The sequence below is a fragment of the Neodiprion virginianus genome, chromosome 1 (genome assembly GCF_021901495.1).
Source record: "Neodiprion virginianus isolate iyNeoVirg1 chromosome 1, iyNeoVirg1.1, whole genome shotgun sequence".
NCBI classification, from domain to species: Eukaryota; Metazoa; Arthropoda; class Insecta; order Hymenoptera; family Diprionidae; genus Neodiprion; species Neodiprion virginianus.
In genome coordinates this window covers 36,600,270-36,625,249 of record NC_060877.1, presented here as the reverse complement: position 1 = coordinate 36,625,249, position 24,980 = coordinate 36,600,270, and the positions used below count along the sequence as shown (strand labels likewise).

The window sequence follows — 24,980 nt, the reverse complement described above, 5'->3', positions numbered from 1 at the left end:
CCTTTTTTATTTTCGTTTCTACTTCGAGAAAGAAGGCAAAGGCGAAAGTCGGAGTGTATAGATAGAGCTGGTTTTGTGTCCCTCCTCAAAAAAAAGGGTGAGAAATAAAGAAAACGAGAGGAAGAAAACGCGGGCTTTGCGACTCGATTGGCCGGGCCGAGGCGTCCTTGCCTAACCGAAGCCTCGTGTTGGGGTGTAGATGGATTTTGGTAACGGCGCACGATTGGCCGATGAAACCGAGCCGGGATCCGATTGGTCCGCGCTCTCGGCCTCTTAGTCATCGCTCCAGATATGGAAAATTGGCGGCCCGCCAATTTCGGCGGAAAAACTCTCTTAAGGGGCTGCACTGCGCTCTGTAACCTCTGTTATATTAAACGACCCCGGCTAAAAATCGAACGGTTAGGTAGAAGATAGTTGCGCAATGTTTTCGCCCGGCAGCCGCGACCCGATTATCATTTATATTTTTTTTTTATCTTCAATGCTTGCAAAAGCTGCTGACGCCATTTTCTTGTTCGCAAGATTTGGTTTGCCCGCACCTTATTTGTTTTTTTTTTCTATTTTATCCTCAGAAAGTGAACCCTGACGAAACCGAAGCACAAAATTTGCGCGAAATATTCACTCGAGGATAAAATATTCGCAGTTTCGAGTCAAAGGTTTGATATTTTGTAGCGTAAAAAATGGAGAAAAAATTTTAAAAATCGTCGACTTCTCTTTTCTCCCCATCGTTTTTTTTTTTTTTTTTTTTTTTTTTTCCAGAAACTATGTTATTAACGACGCCACAGTCGACGATTCTGGGATATGGTCACCACTGTGTTACAACAATTTTCCATGAATTATTGCTGGTCACATTATGTCGGCTATTACACGGCTGAACGAGTGTCTGCTGGGATAAGAAATAACACAAAGCGAAGGTAGCGCATGCAGCGGATAAACGTCGAGGACGGGTTTCTATTATACGGGCATAACGCGGGAATGATGATAAATTACACCACGTATAATATGTACATATATTTTTCGGTCTATGGCGAATGAAACTCTCTCTCTCTCTCTCTCGCTCTCTCTCTCGTATGGCCTTCGCTGCGGTTTTTAAACGCGGGACTTTACGACGCTCAGCGGACTTTCCGCACTGTCTCATTTCGCGCCCGAGGGGAGAAACGCGGCGTTAAATTTTTTATTCTTTCTTTCCTTTTTTGCAGAAAAATGGAAACAAAAAAAAAAAAAAAAAAATGAAATAAAAAAAAGAACACAAGCACATATCTCTTTTCACCCTCTGCGAATCTCCTGTTAACTACGGTTGAAGGCTGCGACTACTTTTACAGTGTGTTACAACCCGATGCTTTCTAATTTTATTTTCCTTGAACTGATCATTGGACTTGCATGCCGTGTTAATCAAATTATATACGAAGAAGTCAAAACGGGTATAATATATCTGGGATATAGGTATGAAAAAAAAATTGTATACGCGAACCGTAGGGTTGTACATTTTTTAATCTATTTGTTTTTCAAGGTGTCACTCGGAAAACTTTCTGGCGAATACTGAAAAGAAATTTTCGTAAAACCTGAAGAAAGTAGGAAAATATTTAGAGTTCGCTACCGATTATTGTCATACTATTTATTTATTTTCTATGCGTACGCCTTACGGACTTATATGTATATATATAGAGTTTATTTTTTTCATATCGTGGTCCAATTAATCATCGTTCATAAAAATCAGTACTGAAAACGAAACAGGTACATCAAGGTGATGCGATATTCCTATTTCGGTAGCAAAAACTGTTATCCAAATTTCTCCGAGGCGATTAATCTTTCGGATAAAAGACGAGAACAGCCAACTGCGGAATCGTTAGGCGCTGTTTGCCGTTGATCGGTGAACGATTAACTGGACCACTGTACAAAAAACAATAAACTAACGTATATACGTAAGCCCGTAAGGTGTACGCGTAAAAACAAATAAAAAATATTACAATAATCGGTAGCGATCTCTAAATATTTTCCTATCTCCTCCAGGTTCTACGACAATTTTTTTTTTCAGCATTCGTCACAAATTTTTGGAGTGGCATCTTAGAAAACGAAAGTCAACAATGAACCACCCTAACTAACCGAATGCTTGTAACGTGTACATGGATTGGTGTAAACTTCGGTGCACGTTTCCTCTGTCTTGTAGAATGCACGATTCCTGATAATTGTTATGTTGCACGTATATAGGTTCGTCTTTCGAACCGGATACCTTAATATAAATATATATATATACGTATATATATATATGTGAAGGATCGTGAGCAGATGTCGCATTATCACCTATAACGTCTTTGGATATTGTAATTACACCCGCTCGCGCGAGTCAGCACGTGAGTCTGCTTTTTTGAAATATCGTTTCACGTGGTGTCAGATGTGATAGGTAGTAGGGTAGTGACGTCATGTCGCGGTAAACTGTTACCTCAAACAAGAGCTCGCAATTACGCGCATTTGAGAAAACTCTTATAATTCGTTCCTTAAAAATGCTTTTAGCCGCCGGTTCGTCAACGCTTCAAAAATCGAATCCGCAATCTCGCTAATTTATCACCTCGAGGAGTCGGTCTGTATCGAGAGACTTCGATGAACCATAAATTGTATGAAAAACGCCGTTTCTTGCGTAGCCAATTTGCAAATCCACTTTCTTCTATTTTAATTCCGAGATACGGCTCGAGCTTTCTAATAAAAAGCTTTAAAACATTGTAAATGTCACAGGACTCTCCGACCGCGAAACCAGTGTTTACTTTTAAGATCCTGAGGTCAGGGTTTTTCCCTATGGTTCAAAATTTACTCTCCAACTGTACGTCTCAAATTTAGCAAATCAGATTACGAACAGAGTTCGACATTTGTCGTAATCTGGTAAGATTTTTACCGGAGTAAGGACAAGTTGACACGCGTATCTGCGGTATATCCTTTGGCGGGAAATTCAAACGATTCTCAGAACAAACGACGAATGGAGAAACTGATTCAAAACTCCTAACGTATAACTTCGGACAGCCAAGTGTAATACTCGTTTATTCAAATATGTAATATCTTTTGAGTCAGGGTTCCAGACGATCGTTTCTACACAAGCAGCTCTTCGAAATGTGGTTACAAAAACCGCGTAGTTTGTTTCGTCGCGAATATAATCTGATACGGTATAAATCCCGTGGTTACGTAAATTTAGGGAGATACGGACGTCGTTTGGACGCGTGTGTGTCTGTATCGATCCTAAAAACGCGTCTTTGTCCTTCCAGCTTTAGTCAGTGTGTGGCCAATCGGTTTCCTAGCTTTATATTAATCTTGAACACCTGGGCAGCGTGGGCGTCAGCCATGACCCTCCCTACCATCATTGGGTCAAATCGGGCTTTCTACGACGTAACGGGTGTTCGGTTATAATCCATCGAATACACGGAGAAAAATTTAACATGTTACAGTAACTAGAAAAATTTAGTAAAACAGGTATCGTTAAAAAAACTGTTTGAATATTGTTGAAATTAGGAAAAACGAGGTACGCCTAACCATTTTGCGCTATCGTCGATCCTTTTTTGGTTATCGCAACGCAAAATCAGTTTGCGAGGTTTAATCTACTTTTTTAGTTAAACAAGGCTTTAGCGTCGATTTATCGTTGCACGAGCGTTAAATTTTCGCAACGATTGCAAGAAAATATAGCGAACAGCGATCGTAATGAGAAAGAACAGTAACGGATAGAAAAGTAATTTTCATTTTCTACCTAGAAATATATTTTTCGATTGTGATAGAGAATGAAAATAGTTAAGGACCGAACGGTAACCGGTACTAAAAATTTCTCTCAGTGTGCCGGCGTGCACTTGGATCGAAAAAGTGTTTTTCCACAGGTCAAAGAGCTCAGCCACCCAATTTGATTCGAAATTAACGAATAAATTGAGCAAACGGGATAACGAATATCGCCTAATCTTTTTTTTGACAACGAATCGGCTGGACTGTTTTAATAACAAAAGTTAAAAAGTAAAGAAAAAACGTTTTTCAAAATCTCCAAAATTTTTATTCGCACGCTGACATAGCGAAACACGAATGAAAAAAAATTTCTGCTATGTGATCGAAATGAATCTAATCGAATTCGCACAACGCAAGCTAAGATACGAATAATTTGAAAAAAGGCTTCTTATAATCAGAACGTTCAAAACAATTTATAAACTCCGATGTTTTTGATCATATTCCAATGTTTTCGGGCTCATTTTGCTCGCTGACTGAACACGCAAAAATTATCCGATTGTGAGAAACTTCGAAGAAATTTTGCGACACAGTATCGTCGCAACGCCGGAATGTAACCGTTGACGAACGCTTGAAATTCTGACGGGAAAGTTGATTCGAATGAAATTAAAGTAGCTGACGGATTTTGACGTGATACAAAAAATAATTCAACTAATTCGGTATTTTTTTTTTTTATATTTTTGTCCCCGATAAAAAACCACGCGCGTCTAACTCACCGCACAGCCACGGACTCGCGTTGTGTAAATATTTATACTGGCAACTACGTGGTGTGATGTTTTATTTCCTTGATTTTATCGACAAATAAACTGATTTCGAAGGCTCGCCACTGCATGCACAGCGGGGGATTCGCGGGTTCACCGACCAAAAATAATACAGCCATACGCTTGTGCTTATAGAATCTCCTACGTTATATATGTGTTATTAATCTCGACTCTCGAAATTATGATTTCTCTCGTCAGCTTCGAGCTGCGCCGCATGTATAAGAGGCGCCTATCGTTCCTCTGTACTCGACACTCTTCACATTCGAAGACTTTCGACGCCGCGTATATTTTCGGCGTCCCGACTCTTTCACCCGACACTTACTTACATCGTGTGTTTATGTGTTCGTACTGTATATACATATATATATATATATATATATATATATATATATATATATAAGTATTGGGGTTGAATATTACTGAAAATTAAATGAAAAGTTACGAAAGCGCCTAATTCCGAATTATTTTGGGGCGAAATTTGAAGTAAAGAAATCGTACTTTGAGGAAACGACAAACTTTCGACGACTCAAAATTACGAAATATCAAGTTGGGATAGAGCGAAATTTCAAAAGACAAAGTTTACGTAGAGTAAAATTCGGAAGATTAAAATGTACCTGAATGGGTGTAAAAAATCACAAAAACCGAAAATCAGAACGACCAGGATTCCGAACGTAAGAATGTCGAAAATCCAAAACAAAGAAAGATCAAAGAGGTGAAATTTCACCAAGCCGGAAATTCTCGCAACTAAAAATCTTCGGTCATCCGGAATTTCGATGTTTCAGATTTTTTGAATTTCTCGTTTTCGCAATTTCGGAAGTTTTAAAATTCGGAATTTCAATGCCGCCACAATTTCATGAGTTCTTTTCGATGTGAACTTGATCAATTTCGAAAATAAACGCCGTTACAAATTATTCCTTGGCATTGTTACAAGCTTTTGTCGGTGACCGTTGAATTTCAATACATTCGGTTGAACAATGGAATGATAAATAACAATCTGCACGTACAGTTTATTATTATCCCTCTGAAATCGAGAGGTGAAAGTCTGCTCACATATGTAAAATTAATCAAAAATAAATACAGTAAATATGTGTAGCAATTTGTTGGATTAACCCGGTTAATCAGCGAGGTTAACGAAGTTGATTGTTTTCGTACCGTTCGCGAAACGTGATGCAGACGTAATAAAACATCTTTTTTTTCATTTTGTAACTCGACTTTTCTTTTTCCAATTTTTATACAAGAGTATATGTATAACAAGGTCTGCAACGATTTATCGCACGTTCTTTCTTCTCTCTTTTCACCTCTCTTCTTCCAACCTCATCATCACGTTGTTTCAACAACTTCTGCAAAGCAGCCTCGTTCCCCAAACCTGAAACAATCATTTCGGACATCTCAGCCAAGTATAACAGGTAACTAAGTAAAAGATTTGTTTATTTACCGAATCCCAAATTTTCCACAGGAATATATGCGACAGCTCCTGATTGCGCCTTAACTATTTTCATTTTCTACCACAATCGAAAAATATAGTTCTAGGTAGAAAATGAAAATTAGTTTTCTATCCGTTACTGTTCTTTCTCATTACGATCAATGTTGCTATATTTTCTTGCAACTGTTGCGAAAATTCGACGCTTGTGCAACGATAAATTGACGTTAAAGCCTTGTTTAACTAAAAAAGTGGAGTAAACCTCAGAAACTGATTTTGCGTTGCGATAACCAAAAAAGGATCGACGATAGCGCAAAATGGTTAGGCGCACCTCGTTTTTCCTAATTTCAACAATATTCAAACAGTTTTTTTAACGATACCTGTTTTACTCAATTTTTCTAGTTACTGTAACAAATGATTGAAAAATTTTTCTCAGTGTATAATATAATCTATTACGCGTGGTTGGTACAAGCGTGTGTAAAATATAGGCACAAGGTACACACAAGAATACGGTCAAGTACACAAGTATTCCGTTTCGTGTTTACTTGTTACCTACTTACACGCATATGCGTTTAGAAACGGAACGAAATGGACTTTTGGTCAATATTTCGAACTGGAAAGTTTTCCCCAGAGAGAGAGAGAGAGAGAGAGAGAGAGAGAGAGAGAGAGAGAGAGAGAGAGAGAGAGAGAGAGAGAGACAGATTGCAGTTTATCAATCACAAACATTGGTGAAAGAAAAAGAGAAAAGAAGATATGGATCAAATATTGCAGATCATGATAATCGAAATGAAGTATACCGTCTGCAAATATCGTATAATAACTTTGTTTATCATTGGTTGTTGCTTGGAAGTATACGCGGAAAGAAAAATGTTGTAGTTTTTATATCTTCTGCGGTGAATACACGGACAGGACTTTTTCACAAATCCGATAATGAGAGTTACGAAACAAATAGTAAGAATTAGAATGTGCTTAGGTAGATCTATCACATTTTATGTAGAATTGACTCATATATTTACCGCAGGAGATGTAAAGTCTACATTCCATTTTCTTCCACGTAAATTGGACAAATTCTCACAACGCGTAATCGCTGAACTGCTGTTATATTTTTCATGGATAAAAATATCGAGATCCTGTTATTTGTTTGTTTTGTTTTATGATTGTCCGAATACGTGTAAGCGCAGGAATTGTATTGAATTGAATTCTCAACGATAAAAACTTGACATCTCTGTACCCGAATATGATGAATGCTTTAATATAGAAGGATTGATCTGATAATCGACGCGTTCACCAGTCCAATTTTTCGACATGTCTGAATGCCAGATAAAGAGCCAAGATAAATTGTAGAACCGCATTACGCTGCTTGAATTGAAGTTGTACGTAAGAAAACTGATCAGTAAATAAATTTATTGTTATTGTATAAAATTTCCCTTCGATTGAATCTCTTTTAATAAAGATATTGTCAACGCAAGTATCGCTGTTATAACTATCCGAGAGTCTTGAAGAAGTTCCACAAAGAAATCTCATATTCGTAGCGCATGTTCTTGCCCTACATATACAGTTATAATTTCCCGTCAAGTTACTTAATCTAAATAAATAAATACACGTATCACCGAAAGAAACTAGTCATTGAATAAACTAAATGCGTGGATACGGGCGGCGAAGTAAATATTCATTTGTCTCAATTCAAAAAAAAAATGTTTAGTCGAATCAATTAAATTTCGTTGGACCAACAGAAGCATTTTGTTAAATTAACCAAGTATATCGCGTTCGCCGGATTTAGTTGAATCGGACGAATATCGCTTGACTAAAATAATCCTTTCTCTCAGTGACAGTGACATAACAATTATAACATGCACTTGAGTAATTGATCATTGATATCGCGGGTGTATAAGGACTGGTTTATCAATACGACGTCTCGATAAGCGATTTTCATTGAAGCAGGCAGAATACATTAATTTTAATCACACGTTAATCGCCTCTCGCTTCCACGCGGTAGAGAAGCTTAATCACGATCGAAATGCCGTTGCATCTTGAAACGCATCCAGGATAATTACGCGTAGGCGGTGAGAGATTTTTTTCCCCCGCAGTTGCGTGATGCGCATAATAATGGCGGAGGCAGAACGTCCATTTTGAGAATGCTCTCTGCAGGATACGCTCGTGACAATTACATCTGCGAATAAGCGGGAACCGGTTTCCTTATAAACCCACACGCTCCGTCGGCGATCTGGTTGTTGAATTTAGGCTATTTCATTAAACCGGTAGAGAAGCTTCTCTTCGCACGAATACATGCTTACATTTCGACAACCTAACCTGACTTTGGTTAAAAAGATAAACCCCACCGTGTATGCCGAACTGCGATGCTTGTACGTATACAGGGACAATCTCTTGAGACTTGAAAATGAACCGCGCATGCGCCGAGTAATTCGGTCTCATTGGTCGGCGAAATCTTCCCGCGGCGATATTTTTGTCTGCGATGCAGGCGGGCCAACCTACGCAAAATGTGTGCGTTTGAATTTTCAAAGAGCGTAAGCGTTGAATGCCGACCGTTCTTTGAAGAATCGACTTTCCGACCCGATAACAAATGCTTCCCAAACCTTGCCGAGTCGCTGCCTCAATTATTTGAGATTCTAACCTCGAAAATTCGCATCAACTACATCGCCGCCGGAAACAAAGTTTGACGGCTGAAAACTCGGGATGGCCAGCCTGCGCGAACAGCCGATTAAACTCGCGCATGCGCGGTTCATTTTCAAGTTTCAAGAGATCCTCCCGGTATGTATACATTCGGATTTGCTCATTAAATTGCACAGTCATCAACACTCGGTGAAAAATTAATAAAAAATCACGTAACTGAGTCCACTTTCAAAAAAGACAACAAATTCATATAATGTATAATGCGGCTTTGGCCTCGAATTGCAAATTCGTTCGAGCTTTGTTGTTTGTTAATACTTTTACGAGTGTAAAGTTCACCGGTCTACTCAATTCTACGGCTGCTATTCGTGCGAGTATAATAATGTTCACACACTTTATTATACCCGTTGACGTGACTTGGCATAATTTTTTTGTATATGATAGACGCGACTTTGTGAAAATATAGTGCAGTTTTGCTGTTTCGTTATTTACTCCAACACTACTTGGATTTACCGAGAATTTTTCATTGCAAATATGTATGTTTGCGTGTTTGTGGCTTGGTTTTTTGGTGCTTTGTTATTTACCGGAGTAGGTTAAATTAATTATCTCACTCAATTTAAAGCCAACCTTCGGTGATATTTGCATCACGATGCTTATACAAAATTTGGATATCGTTCTGTTCATCAAAAACCTTTGAGAAATTGTCAGTTTAGGCAAAAAAAAAAAAAACTTGACACAGATCGATGTTACTTCAAAGGTATTGCGAAAATGTTTCAGGTGTTTGAATATCGCAGTTATAATACGACGAGAAAGTAAATATTGTGCAAAGCGCAGCCGAAATTTAAACACGTTAGGTTACAATTACATATGCATATAGATGTAACTATTAATTTTTAATACCATGTTTCTGCACGTTTACGTAATCCTTATTTTCCACGATGATTATGCGATACAAAGTTACCGTCATTATTATTTCAATTTCAACATGTGTATAATTTGACGACTATATGGTATAATTATAATAATTATAGCGCGATACGGTTATACTATATCATTGAGTGAACGTATACACATTGTATATTATTGACCAAAATTCTTTTGTAAATTAAAAAAAAAAAAAACACGACACCACGAGCAAATACTTGACTGTTAAGCGTTGAAATGATCCGATCTCCTTTCAATTTACCTGAATTATTTTTAACATACCTGAACGTCTTTCAATCGGGTTGAAGAATCTTCAAAACAATCAGATTAGACCGCGTCATCTGGATAAAGTCAGTCCACTGTCCGCTTAACTCGTATTAATCGTAGAATGAAAGAGATGTAACGTGTAGATACATAATATTATCGAGAGGTGTGACTTCGACTTAATCAATCTAATTGGTTAGCCGGTATTTACGCACACGTAAAAACGCGCGTGTGTGTATTTGTATATTATTTTTAACTGTACATATTATTAGCCACAATATTGACACTGAGATATATCGATGAAGCGTACGTGTGATATGTGAAACGCGGAGCATAAACAGGAACTAAAATGTTTCTGCGTTCACTTCATCCACGGTCGATTTCATTTTTGACCATAAAAAATCGTAGAAACGATGAAAACGTTACCAAATAACTAAAGTCCCATGTATTCAAGGAGTTTAGCCGTGAAGCCCTTGGAACCGACGCTGGGCGACGTTATGCCACGTGGAATAATTTATTGATTTATCGATACGACAAGGAGGTTTCGAAACTGCCAATACCGATCAAATAAACAAATTGACAGTTGCAAAGAGCCCAGCGGGAAGTCCATCGGTTTATGGGTGTCCAAGGTCCGCGCTCAGGGGAGTTTCGTCACTTTACGTATGCACAACGTTACGAGGCTTGTGCAAGCTCGCAGATGTCCGAAGACGTAGACAAACGGATAGAAGGAGTGAATAAAGAGACGGTAAAATCGTAGACACGCCGCTATCTCGGACTGACTCACGAGTGGGCGTCGAGACGCCGAAATCCAGCAGCACAAAAAATCCCGACCGTATAACGTGAGTGTTTCGACGCTGAAACCCGTCCGTCTGTCGATTTTAACCTCGTGTCAAAACCATTGACAGCTGCCAAGTATAATATAATCACCTATCCGCGATATGAAAGTTAAGAATAATTTACAGTACCTTCGATGCATCGATTATCGCAACTCCAACGAACGCGAGGATCAAGCGTTGCTTTTTATTCTTGTGCAGTTGTGACGAGAGAAAAAGAGAAACCATCCAAGGCCTGCAGGGACGGCTCGTCTACGCAAAAGAATGGAAAAATTCAACCTTTTATAAATAAAACTCCGAACTTCGAGACTGTGTGGTCAATTTTTTCCTTCGTCTCTTCCGTGTGAAGTTTTTTCCACGTTTTTGGTACAGAAATCAGCTGAAGGTAACGATTCCGAATACCAAATCCAGCAGTATGTATCTCGGACGTTTTTTTTTTTTTTGAAGTCGTGTATTGCAGAATGAAGAAGCGAAGAGAAATCGGCATTAAAGGACGCGTGGCAAGCGAAATATTCTCGTCTCATTGGGTGCTTGGTACCTGAACAGATGTCAATTGACAGCGATCTCTGACTGAGTGCCAATAAGCACTGGGATGTTCGAGAAGCGTAATATGCGTTCAAGTGCAGTAACGCGCGAGGGTTTTTCGTGCCAAGAATCGAGATCCGAAGAGCTTCAAAGCGGTACGCGGGCTTTTCTCGAATGATAAATATCAAAGCCAATATCCCCTTCTTTCCTTCCTTTGAACGAACAAGCAACGTTAAATCACCAGTGCCAGTGTGAAACCGTATACTGGATCACGAAGCACAACCGTAACTAGGTCGTCGTCCATCGTGTTCCGTTTGTCATCTGCGGTTATAAATCAAAGCCTAGACAACGTCTGGCCAACTGCCAGTGATTATTTACTCCTCAAACACTGCGGATAACGCACATTTGTAGCAAATGAACGGACTGCCTGCGAATATCAATCAGTCCCAAAGGATGAACGAGCTTCGAGTGACACGAGAAGGTCGAATCGCGCCGATGACAAACCTGCTCGAAAAGCACCGATTGCCGAAAACGTGAACTCGCCGATTCTCGATAGCTCATTTGGCGAAAGCCGTACTCGTTTTTTCGTCTAAAAATATCTCACGTCTTCGTGGCTCGGAGGATGGAACCGATTCGTTCGTTGTCCTGGCGGATAAATAGGTACTCGCTTCCACAGGGGCCAAGAGATAAGGCTTTGGTGGGATCTACGCGTAGGAAATTTAGCCGGTATACAGAGAGCACTTCAATAAGACCATTAGCATACGTATGAGCAATAGCAAACGCGAGTGTTCGGTGCCGAAAATGGTCTATTGTGAGAATAGCGACGTTGTGTTTCACTCGGCGAACAAGGGCCTTGCCATTTTTCTCTTTTCCTCGTCCCGCTTCTTTTTATTTTCCGTACTTCCATGTCTTCGTTTATACATATACACCAGTTCCTATCTTTGTCTCACCGGAACGCGTCACGGACTCCAAGTGTGTATTTCTTTGTATCTCTCCTCCGTTTGGGCTCCCGAGAAGATAAATGAACTTTGGTATGGACGGTAAGCTCGCCGTGGGCTTCTTAGAAATCTCTCAATACGAATCGTCGATCTCTCGTCAGACAGTGGTGGGTATATTAATGCTTCGAGAGGTAATTAGCTCCCGCTTTTGGCGTCGTGGATGTTTTACAGCGGATACTCGTTGGATGTTCGAAAACTTTCCATCTGACAAATAACGATCGAAATAAAATTGCGCAGAGTCGTTTCTGATCGGATTAAGACTCTACCAGGCATTTATTAGCATAAATTTTTACCGAACACGTGTTAATCGTAACGACATTCTCAAGCCATCTAGATCTCGACACTAGTATTCATTTATTCCGTTCTATGAATATTCCTGAACACAAGTCACAGAAAACATTCTACACATTTTAGATACTTCTTAAATTATATCGATATAAGAATTAGTTGGGAATGCTTTTCTTTTGTGGGGGGCGGGGGATTTTGCCCCTGTTAATTTTGACGTAAAATTAGTCGATAAAGTAATGCGAATAAAATCGTATCATTGCGAAACAAATGAATTAAAATAAAATTCGAAGAGGTATGTATAATTGTAGTCGATTAGTGACTGGCCCAGTTTTAAAAGCGTCTACAGATGCAGTGATAAAAGTTTTCTTTACACCCATAGACGTGACGTATTGTACCCACCCACCCGCACGACCGGCATGCGGCATCAGAAATTGACAATAGCGATATGAATTGCACGATGATAATATCGACACGTACCGCATGTTATAATTATTCCTCTCATGGGTAAAGGCGAGGCTTAAAGTCGTTTCGAGACCTGACCTGTGCCTGGAGTTATGCCGTGGGTATTAGATCATGAAACGACAATGTCCCTGATAGCAAGGTTTATATGGTTGTACGCTTGGAGGAATGTAAAGAAACGAAGAGGGAAAAAAAAAAATAAGTAAATAAATAAAAAATGCTAAATTGGTATCTTATAGGAGATAATTATAAAACATGCGAGAAATTGATGATTATTGTGTAATATATGACCCGGTCGGTTACCACGCGTGATCCACCTGCTGTATAATTAGAGGTACGGATTTGTGCCGCGTGTTTTGTCCCATGGAAATTCATCGGTAAACGCGTGCAGCATGCAGATACCTGCAAGGATACCTGTACGTACGCATGCGCGACATTCGATCGCGGAAAAAGCACGCGTGTAAAGCACACACACGGTGCAATTAGGCGGGAAGCGTTACGCGGAAAACGGCCGGAGGGTGAATTGTGACTAAGACCGCGAACGCGTAATAAACGGGTGGATTACGCGCCACGCACGGGTCGTAAATGAACGATGCCGGCTTTAATCTCCGCGAGATGATCCAATAATTTGCAATGCAAATCCGCCTACAACCATCAATTTTACCACCTCTCTTAGCGCGCTGGTCTCCAGGGACACTCTTGCCTCATGCACGCTGCACTGAAATGCGATAATACAAAACCAACGCACGGTGTTGGATACGAGAATCGATTTCGTCATGCTGCGACAAGTCGGGGGGGATGTCGTACTGTTCTTTGTGCGAAAAAATTAACACTGTGTAGCGATATTTCCCTGATCATGAAGGTGCCAAGTTTTGACCCTCGAGGCGACGCTCATCAGGACCAAGGACACGCAATAAGAACGGTGTATAACTTTTGATGGTGAATGTCAGGCTGAGCTTTCAGTCTAACCAAAATATTGCACAGGTTTTTTTTGTACTGTTTCTTGTAGATTTTCACCCACCGAAACCGGAAGAAACACTCTGAAAGGTCCCATCAAGTCAGGTTTTTTTTCTTAAACTCGGTGTACGTAGTTTCATTTAGAGCGAAACTCTCGTCTGACTCGAAATCTGGTATTCTGTTCTTTTTTGATTGTAGAAATCCTGTGCAAAAGTGATTTCTTACTTGCGTTTAACATGTACTAGAGTTAGACTCAAGAATAAATAGAAACAGGGAAACAGAAAATGAAAAGCGGAAGCGTCTTCGGATGTGTATCAAAGAAAAGAAGCAAAGGTCTCATAGGCGAAAAGTATGAACACGGAAGGTTAAATAAATTTCGTAAAGATATTGTTTGTTTAATTTTATACGAAATATGTTTTAGCTCTTTGTAATGAAATGTTGGTGTTTTTCATTATTGTTATGCTTTTTTTATGCAACCGCCTTGTGTTTTGCAAGAATACTGTACTCGACGGAGGGAAGTGGAAGTTACCAAAAACATCCCATGGAGCAGAAGAAACAGACTTTTTTGCATATCCGTGTTACAATCAAACCAGAGTGACACGATGGTTCGGTATTTCTTAAATCTGCACATGTGGGCCACTTCCTCAGACCTTCGCACGGTCCCGTTTTCACTCTCGATTCCATCACCGTTCGTTTCGCGGACAGGTTACGGATCGCTGTCACTCACCTGCCGCTGAATAGATCATCGCGCTATTCGAGTGTAGGATAAACTCGATCTCCATCGATCCTTGTAATTCCGATTTCAGCTCTGATTTCATGCCGCTGTTATGCTCAATTGTGTTTACTCACGCGCGGCTCGCACCTAGATGTCAGATCGTGCCCAGTCATTACTGTCATTCAATGTGTAGGTGGGATTCTGTGCCGTATCGTTGAGATTATGCTGATTAACCGACGTAGGCATTATGCAATTACGTATTGAAATCAGTCAGGCTATTGAAGACCGTTGCGAATTCTCCACGAAGAGTAACAGAGAGAGAGAGAGGGCGGGGGGGGGGGGGGGGGGGGGGAGAAATCGGGAAGCGGTGATCGAGATCATCGCTACACAATCGCTGACTTGCTGGATTGAATCATTAATTCATCACCGCAGAGGTCAAAATCTTGTGATTAATACTGCGCGCAGGTTTTAATGCGACTCGTATTGTATGCTATTATTCATATTTATTTTGGGATATGTATGGTGTCGGCTTATACGATTTTGGCTCTTGAAAGCAATGCAATTAACGAAGAATACAACCGAAAGTCTAGTCTTTCAATTAATTCCATAGTACGAAAGTTTTTACTCGCAATCAGGGAAAGTTCGTGTTTTTTTTGTACGGTATTGCCTAGACGTAGAATTATTTCGAAATTAGTCGTACATATATATCCGAGTAAATTGTCGGTGGTGAAAACTGACGGGCGATATGCCAAGATGGATTAATAACGAAGATTACGAGGAGATACGTGACAGGCAAGGAAAACTCCGCGTCACGCTTCGCATTTTAACATATCCATTACATTCATATTTACGATCGTACATTCATATTTTTGACTGGGTTACAATCCGGGCAATGGCAAGAGAGATTCACGGCTCTTGGTATTGCAAAAAAATCAATTAACGTGCTGTCTTTTAACACTTCTACAATTACAGTAAACATGGCGGCCATGATGCACGATCGAATGTCCCGTATTTCTGCGCTTCGTAACGAATCATGAAATCAATTGCCGTCAGCAAAAACTGGAATTTCAAGTAGAGTGAGAAAGATTGAATCTAGATTAACGGCTGATCGGCAAAAGCTTGTGCCTTTTCACCACTCGAGAAGTTAATCCCGTATTGTAATAATATCGGCGCGACGTGCGTAATAATAATACCACGGTCAACTCGAGTTGAGTATCACTGTCGAGTGTCGGTCTGTTGGGCAGGATGTGGGAGGTGAATGTCAAGGCTAACTTGCACTGGATCCCCCTTCTCTCATCGCCCGATCACCATTCGTCGCTGATTGTGTTTGCGTTCTCTTCGCTATCTTCTCTGTCTCGTTCGCACTGTTTTTTTTTTCTTTTTTTTCTGCTTGCTTGTTTTTTTGAACCTTATCGTTTTATTATTTCTTTTGTACTCCAGTCTCCTCTTTCCTCCTCAAGCTCTTCATCAGTCTAGCCTGATATCATCGTCCCTCTTTTCTCCTTCGCTGTTAACGCTACGGTCTTCATCGACAATTTTATTATTCTCGGCGGGGCTGGAGGATTGCAAATTTCAGATATCGATTGCGAGCATAACGGATTCAATGCAACGTCAACATTGCGCAGGGATAGTCAATTTGTTTCAGAGTTCGAGTTCATCCGCGAAACTTTAGCAGATAAGAATATCGCTGATTGCCAACTTCTGTGAAAAGGAAAATTCAGTAAAAGTTGCCTTGAAATACAGTCGCAAATTTTGGTAATTCTGTGTGAAAGAATTGCCGTTGATACGGGATAGTATAACGGAGGATCATTATTACACGTATGGGATCTATCGAGTGAAGGATATTAAGCTACGATAAAACTAATGAAAACGACGTAGAGAATTTCGCGGGGCTAATTCCACGAGTGATTCTGTTATTTATAGGCTTAATTGCCAATAGAATCACTATATTGCCGGGCGATAGAACCAGATAGTCCACTTCTTTGATCAGCAGCGACAAAACCAATCAGCGTGAGTAAGTGTATCATTGGTTCTTCGAGCAAACCGCGTTGCCATGGTTACTGCAGCGAGAGGAATACGACTGACCATTCCTTAGCTTCACATCTGCCTCCAGGTCGCTCTGATGCATTGCAGAATGTCTTCCGGATCGATTCCAGTTCATTTGTCGACGAAGAAGAGTAGAAGACTCTATCAAGGTTGCGAATAAATTTTCTTCCAATATTTTTCACGCCCGTTTAAACGGCAGCACAAGGTCAAGATGGCCGCCGTTGTCTCACTTGCGATTTCATTTCGGCTCTATGATCATTTCCAGCGTTCACCAGTTATCGAGCGGTCATTCAGGGCAATCAAATTGATGGCAAGGACTGTTCAGATGTGATTCTGGCATCGACGAAGGGCAAACACAGCGTAAATTTAGCCTAGAAATTTCACTCGCATCTATGCTCACGGGTAAATTCACTCTTTTTACTCGGTTCACTCTTCATTTTGAGCACCATGGCTGATCGGCACGAAGGGTGATAAACAGTCGTCGAATCGGTGAATAAGGATTATCATTCATCCAAGGATTACGCGGCTGCGACTAGCAGGTACCGAACCAAACCTAACCTGGCTTTGAAAAAGAATTATTATCACAGTTTTATGACAGCTCAGGGACTCGCTCTTGAGTTTAATATAAATTGTTCGTTTTGCGAGTTACGAGACGGGGTCGGAAGGCATGGTGCTCGATTGGGAGAGCGAGAAGCTATTATACACCGGAGGGATATTACACGCGATATGCACTCAACGATGAAGAGCTAAGAGGGCGATCGTTTTGAACTCGACACCGTGCACCGAGATCCCGGCACCCATACATATGCATAAGTCTTCCGGATACGAACGTAAGGGTCAAAGTTGAATAATTGGGGTGATTCTCTGAGGAATATATTATGGAAAATGTGTTTCCCGATTTAATCCCTTGAAGCTCAATGCGATGGGATATCTTCCACTGTCAAAGACAGCGTATACAAATTTTTACATAAATCGATATTTCATTTAATGGTCCACTGCATATTTGAGATAAGAAACTTTATTTTGAATAAATCTGTGTATCGTGGTTTTTCATCTTTCTTTCCTCAGGTTGATCTTTCGATTGCTCACTGCAATTTCGTACCTACGATATATTGGATGAAAATCTTTATCGAAGTACAGGAAAAGAAGAATGAGTGTAGAATTCAGCCATCTGACACGTGGTCAAAAAAAGTTTCCTACCTATTTAGAAAAGACTCGGGAATTATAGGTTCATCCTCAACCGACAGTTTAAATAACATTATGACCATAATTAAAAAAATGTGCCCGTTTCTACGAACCCATTAAAAAATAGGTAAATACACTGGTGACAGTCTGGTCTCTTTTGTCAAGCCCTCATCCGTCTATTGTGCACAGTCATAATATCCGTAAAACGTTCTCGGTTCCCGGCATGCATAGTCCAGTCTTTGACATTTTAACCGTCAACGACCTGGTTGACCCGAGGGTAACCGAAGCCATCTGGAACAAGGTAAGTGTACCAGTTATTGACCCTGTCCCAATTATTGACCTCTTCTGGTTCTATCTGTTCGATCCTTAGTTCTAAAATTACCAAAAAATAACTGTCTAGTGATTGGTTTTAGCCATCGAGAAATTCACACTTATTGGTATCGTCAATTTATAATTGTGCAAAATAAAAGGGTCAATAACTGGTACACTAACCTTAAAAGACTATTTATTTCTTTATAGTCATTGCAAATTCACCCAGGCATGGATGAACAATATCGAAGGTGTATACAGCAACGGTACGAATTTCGTTGACAGGTGCGTAAGTGTTTCTTGCATGTAATATATGTACTCATCAAGAGCTATGCGGTGATATCGCGCCATTTCGAGTCCAATTTTCATCCGAGCTGCAAATTGGCCGACACGTTACGCGAGTGCAGGACACACACACACACACACACACGGTGCCTAATAACGCGATAAGTGGCGGCATATTTGCCCGGCGCTGGATGGGCGTAACGGAATAAGTGCAGACGCGCACAAGTGCGAAAGTACGCTTATTACATACACCGAGACGAGTGAATCCCGACGTATGCATTAAAAAGTAAAATCTAAATATTCGAGAGGCTCCATGGCGAACGGACAGGCGTTTAAATGGTCTTCCAGTGTATGAGAGGAGTTGAGTATAAAGCACGTACACACATCGGTCGAAGTGTAAATGTTCGTACAATTGTCGGGGGCAGGTCGGCTCCACTCAGGCGACCAACAATACGCGCATGTGGGAGTAAATCAGCGTGCGGTTTGCTGTACAACAGCTTGCCTTGTAGGCGACGCACAATGTTGCCGCTTGTGCATGTTTGATCTAAAAATACGTACATTAGGCGACAACACCGAGAGGAAACGGCGAATCTTGGAACATTGAGGTTCCAGACTACGCATGCGCCAGAGAGATTTCGAATTTTCGTGCAGGCTTGCCAACTCAACCTCCAGCCGTCAAACTCGACTTATTGAGGTTATGTGGAAGTTTTTTTCTCATGGTAATCAGATATCGAATATTTAACGGAGTCATTCGGCAAGACTTTACAAACATTTATCGACAACTATACGACGACATCGAGTCATCGTGAAAACGCAATTTCAATTCGATACTCGACGTCTCGTGTCTCGTTTCGATCACGTTTGCTCCCCTGCTTTGCAGACGAAAATACAGCGGCGACCAATAGAGTTCGATTATTTTGCGCATGCGCGAAAATGCGCTGATTATCTTTCATGATTCTGAAGCAGTTTGGTGTCAGTGCTTTTTTTTCTTCGGATTTCAGGTTGCATTTGTCGTGTGTCAACTGTCTGGGAGTCGGATTTTATTCAACTTACCACTGCAGACGATGGGCCACCCATACGTGCTACACGATTTTTCGCTTATTGCGTATCGATCTAGCCGACAGCTTCGCGTGGCTTCGCCTGCGCTAATATACTTTACAAGTGTGCAACACCTTATCGCACGCTTGCCGTAATAACTAAGTGGGCAACAATCAATTATGCATGACCTAGAGTCGATTAATCATATTCCTAGGTCGAAATTCCCGGAAATCAGGGCATTGTTCACTTGACAATATATCTAGATTAATTTTTTATTTCGTTTTGTTTTCTCTATTCTACCGTCGACTATATCCGCTATACAATGAACAAAAAGAATTATATTATTATAGAATGGAAACCGTATAATAATAGATGAAAAAGGAACGGCATTCCAATCTTATGTAACTCATTCGAGCCTGTTCACGTGCGCTTAGAATCTATTGTGTATTGATCGGCAAAGAATTTTGTTTCCTTAATTCCAAATCCCCGATCACAAAAAATGAACATAACAATATTGTTCGAGGACATTGCCAGAGAATTCGCAATTGAACGGTAAATGCGATAACATTTCCGTGCAGTCACGTAAGATCAGAATTTTCGTAAACTTTGCCTCGTGCATAATGCTGAGTGTGAACAATGGAAAGTAAAAATTGATTTGTACGGATTAATGAACGACTAATAATAAATTCTCACTTTTTTCTATCAAAGTCATTCGCTTTCCAATAAGATAAAAGCTTTCAATTTACTGTTAGCTTCAATACTTTTCACCGCGTCAATATTCTTCCGCTGTACAGAAACAATCGTAATTATCATAGCAGGCATAAATGGTCTGAAATAATGTTCTATTCGACCGTGAACAGTATTTCAAAGTGCATATAATTAGCTAAGTCCTCGTTATCCGACAAAGCGAGATACTAATTGATAAAAATATGAGTTTTTAATTATTCTAATAAACACGTAAGACCGATGTGTGTATGGGTGTCTCTTACGGACGTGTACCTCACTTTTGTTTATCGGAAAACAAGAACGCCGGACGAACGTGTGCGACACTTGTCCGTGTTCACAAGCCTTACACAATCGTAAGCCGCAGCTAGATAACGTCGAAGAAACAGGACGACGCGTCCGTTGGGAGCTGCTAATTATCACCGCATGCAGTGGTCGTCATTGGGATTTTTTTCAATTTACGATCTATCATTTTTTTAATCTTCTCTTCCGGTACTCATTTTGTTTACAACGATGAAGATAAAAGCTGTTGAAAGCAGAGCGCCCAGTTTCATTGTGAAAAGATTATTCCTGACGAGTTGTTGCAGACCTTATATATTATGTATGTATATAGATATAGATATTTGAAATGAGGTTTAGAACGCTCTCTGATAGAAAAGCAAAATTAGTTCTAATTCATTTTCACCATCAAGTTACACCCGTACCGTTCGATATTCTCTCTAGAGTATAGATCATTTATCCTTCACGCGAGTGAACATTAATCTTCGTACTGTTACGATCTATGAGGCCAAGCAATCCTACATAGTATAAGGTATATACCTAGTTTATGTTCCTTGCTCTCTCAAATTTCCAGACTCCATGGTCAATGATCCCTGACATTTTAAGGTTTTACGACCATTCGCTGGCGATAATTTTAACGAGTTTCGAATTTCAAGCCGTTTCTTTTTCAAGACCATCGAGCCGTTATCTTGAAGTGAAAAACCAAACAAGGGCTGGTTGTCCGAAATTTCTCCCGGTGAGTTTGACACACGGTGTTAAAAATTGAACCGATTGGTTCGAGAGGAATTGACAAGTAATATATGGATTATCCGTGTATATGGTGAAGAATCCGTTTGCGTTGAGGTTAATTCATGAACCCTCGTGGCGGCCATTTGTCTACGGCAACAGCTGAATTGCTGTAGAATAAAACATAACGAGCCTCTACAGACAACTGCTGCGGAAGGGAGGGAAGTACCGCAAAGTTGTTAGCGAAGGGTTGCATCCCCGCGCTGTTGAAAGTGAAAACGATTTACCGCCCGATCGATACCTACACCCTATAGGTACCGCGTACACGTGTGGACTGGGGTGGTTAATTTTTTTAAATCATTTTCTTTTAAGGTCAACTCAAAAAATTTGTGTCGGATACTGAAAAAAGAAAATTGTCGTAAAACCTGGAGGAAATAGGAAAATATTTAGAGGTCGCTACCGATTATTGTAATATTTTTTATTTGTTTTTACGCGTACACCTTACGGGCTTACGTATATACGTTAGTTTATTGTTTTTTGTACAGTGGTCCAGTTAATCGTTTACCGATCAATGGCAAACAGCGCCTAACGATTCCGCAGTTGGCTGTTCTCGTCTTTTATCCGAAAGATTAATCGCCTCGGAGAAATTTGGATAACAGTTTTTGCTACCGAAATAGGAATACCGCATCACCTTGATGTACCTGTTTCGTTTTCAGTACTGATTTTTATGAACAATGATTAATTGGACCACGATATGAAAAAAATAAACTTATATATCTATAAGTCCGTAAGGCGTACGCATAGAAAATAAATAAATAGTATGACGATAATCGGTAGCGAACTCTAAATATTTTCCTACCTCCTCCAGGTTTTACGACAGTTCTTTTTCAGCATTTGCCACAAATTTTTCGAGTGAGAACCTTAGAAAAAAAAAAAAGAAAAGTTTAAAAAATGTACCAGTGTAGACACGAGAATCTTGCAGCTTAAGAGATAAGTATGCGGGTGTCTGCGATGTACACAAAAATGCCCACATTCAGGTGGGTGTTACGTGCTAAGTGCGTTACACGTAGATACGCATGTAGCGAGGTATAATCTGAGCGTAGTCGCACTCAAGGCTTTTACCGAAACGATTGAGAAATCGGTTTACCGAATTGCCGGAGAATTTTTACCAGGCGATAGATTTAAAACGCACTTCCACGTCTCTGTGGGTAATTTTTTTATTTTATTTTCATTTATCATTCGTCTCTCGTTTTTTTCTCACGGATCTCCGCGCGGGTTTTATGAATTTTTCTAGGGCATTTATTTTTTTTTTTCCACCTTTTTCCTGTTACGCAAACGCGGGTATTTTGCACGCTCAAATATACGCCAACGACGGTAAAAAACTTGATCATTTTTGGCTTGAGTGTAAGCCTGAAAAGTGTCTGATCGTTATCCTCGTTTTATTATCATTTTGAGACTCGCAGTGTCACGATTTATGTTTTTTTTTTTCTTCATATTTTACTTTGTTTATTTTAATGGTTCTTTTTTTTTTACTGTTCTTCTCTTCTTCCTCGATGCGATACCTCGAATTTGTATCCGAATGGTTTCTCACATCCGGCTTTTTCCTGGTTTTGCCGCGGGCACCATATCCGAGCCTTAAATTATACGCGTGTCGTAAATTTTCAGGTTTTATACCCATCCGGAAAAATTGCTTCCAGGAAATCCTCGAGGATAAGAATCCATCCCTTTTCTTCTAAACCGTATCTCTCTTTCTCTCTCTCTTTCTCTTACTATCATTTCTATACAGGTGTATTATAACAGATACATGTGTAGGAATAAACTTTATAACAGTCTTCAAACATTCAGGCTTGGCACGCCTGCCAAAAATGATCCATACTTTTATACAGATTATACCAATCTTCGATCTCAAATTACATTTACAATATTTCGTCTGTTATATCAATCAACAGGATGTGCCGTCCATTAAACGAACAGAAAACCGGGACGCTGCCAAAAAAAAAAAAAATCAGAAAGTAATAACCACACAAATCGGCTGAAATAATTTTCTACATTTGATTTAACGTAAAATTTGTCAAGCTGAAGTCATCGACGACAAGATTCTCCACTAAATCAGGAAATATTTGTTCCATAAGTACGATTAGCAATTAGGTATTCGCTAAAAGAAGATTCATAAATTATCAGAATTTTTATTTATCATACGAGACCGAAATAGAGAAAATTCTGTGCAAGTGTATATCAGAAGGTGTTTTTAAAATAAAAGAAGAAAACTTCGCAATTGAACGGAAATAATATGATCGAAAATTGTAACAAAAAATTACTAACTTACATCGTTCTAGAATTGAGTGTTGAAACGGGTGATAAGAAGAAAAAAAGAATCTTTGCCTACGTTTAGTGAAGAGTTTAATAATTCTTCGTAAAAATATCAAGTTTGATTAAAGTTTGCTAACAAGTAAAAAACTTGCGAAATTTTTTCACACAAGTTAAAAACGAGTACCTAGCATAATATTCACGGGATAAAAGGAATGACGATAATCGTAACCGGGTTGATTAAATTTTAATAAAAATTCTTTCATCCCTTGCCGCGAGTGAAGTGGATGTCGGGGGCGACGGGATGGGCGGGGTTTGCCGGTAAAACGAGACGCGGCGCCAAGCGTCTCGGCGCCCAGACTTTCAGGGGCCGCACGCACGTTGACCGTGAACTGCAGGCTTCGCTCTGACTCCAAGAGGATAGATAAGCCGACTCGAATCGAAGTAAGGGTGAAACCGGTGCCCTGTCACATTACCGTCAAAATCAGAGATACGACCACGTCAACGCGCAGCGAATTGCATTTTCGTAAGAATATTTTTCACCCTAATTAGAAAAGCATATTTGTATATTAGTTTATAGATATAATCGTAATTTACATTTCAGAAAAACTCGAACGATATTTAAACACCGTCTTTGATATCCGTCTTTTGCAAATTTCAGGTACGAAAGGTCGAAAAGAATATCAATTGTTTCACATTCGCGTAGAAAAAGGAAAAGACCATCTGCAAATATTTGAAAAATCTTCAAGTTACGAAATTCTTAAAATTCACCGTACATCGTTGCGTATCTATGTTGGACCAAGAAGGATGATAAACGCGAGAAATTAAGCATTGGGAGAGAAAAAAAAAAAAACTGCACCTCAATGATTTTGTTTCTAACATCAGGTTTACCCCGCCAACCTTTACAAGTCGCATGCTTACCTATACAACGTCTGTAAAAAGTTTGTAGATTAAGGGTGATCGTCTTCGTCCAGATTTATGACCGCGAATCGCGTCGCGCGAGATGTACCAAAAAGTAAGATAACTTTTTGTTTGCTTGGTCCGTTCTTGCCCGACGTGCCCAACGGCGTGGGAAGGTGAAGAGAAAGGGGCGGGTGGGGGCGGGGGGGTGTTTTGTGCGCCGAGGGGGGTGTTGGTAGTTAAAGTTAGGGAGCCGCAGCCAAAATAACTGACGATCGATAAGTGCAAAGGGGTCCGTGTACTCCGTGGCGGTCGTAGTTCCCTGCCCCCTGACCCCTCCTTTCGTCCGCGCCGTTTCCCCTCCCCGCCCCCGCCCCCCGCGGCGTCTAACGGATTCTTTGCGCTAGGCGTCGTCGTCGACGAGAAAAGGGAGTAGGAGAGGGATATTTATTCCATGCAGCTTTGGGGCAGTCCCCTCTTGGCTGCATGCAGGGTATGGTAGGTATTCCATTCCTCCTGGATACGATCTATAATTTCTGTATATATGGGGTCACTGTATTCCCCTGGCAACACACGCTCCAAGCATCTTATATATTGTGGGTGGTGGTACACCCCTGAATTGTACCACGGCACTTTCCTCACCTCGTGGTCCCTTCCCGGGGAAAA

At 40.3% G+C, this 24,980-nt stretch overlaps 1 long non-coding RNA gene across 5 annotated transcripts in view; it reads right to left on the bottom strand.

Moving 5' to 3' along the window:
• The window catches only part of LOC124303142 (uncharacterized), a 74,918-nt gene that overhangs the window by 12,119 nt on the left and 37,819 nt on the right, over positions 1–24,980 (bottom strand). For 2 of the 5 annotated variants that reach the window (XR_006907847.1, XR_006907845.1), the window contains exon 3: positions 5,658–5,871. This is a non-coding gene — a long non-coding RNA (uncharacterized LOC124303142). Of the gene's footprint in view, positions 1–5,657; positions 5,872–9,759; positions 10,230–10,706; positions 10,827–13,865; positions 14,005–14,330; positions 14,504–24,980 lie in introns of those variants that run through there. The other 3 variants (XR_006907843.1, XR_006907849.1, XR_006907850.1) reach the window with 3 other exon arrangements.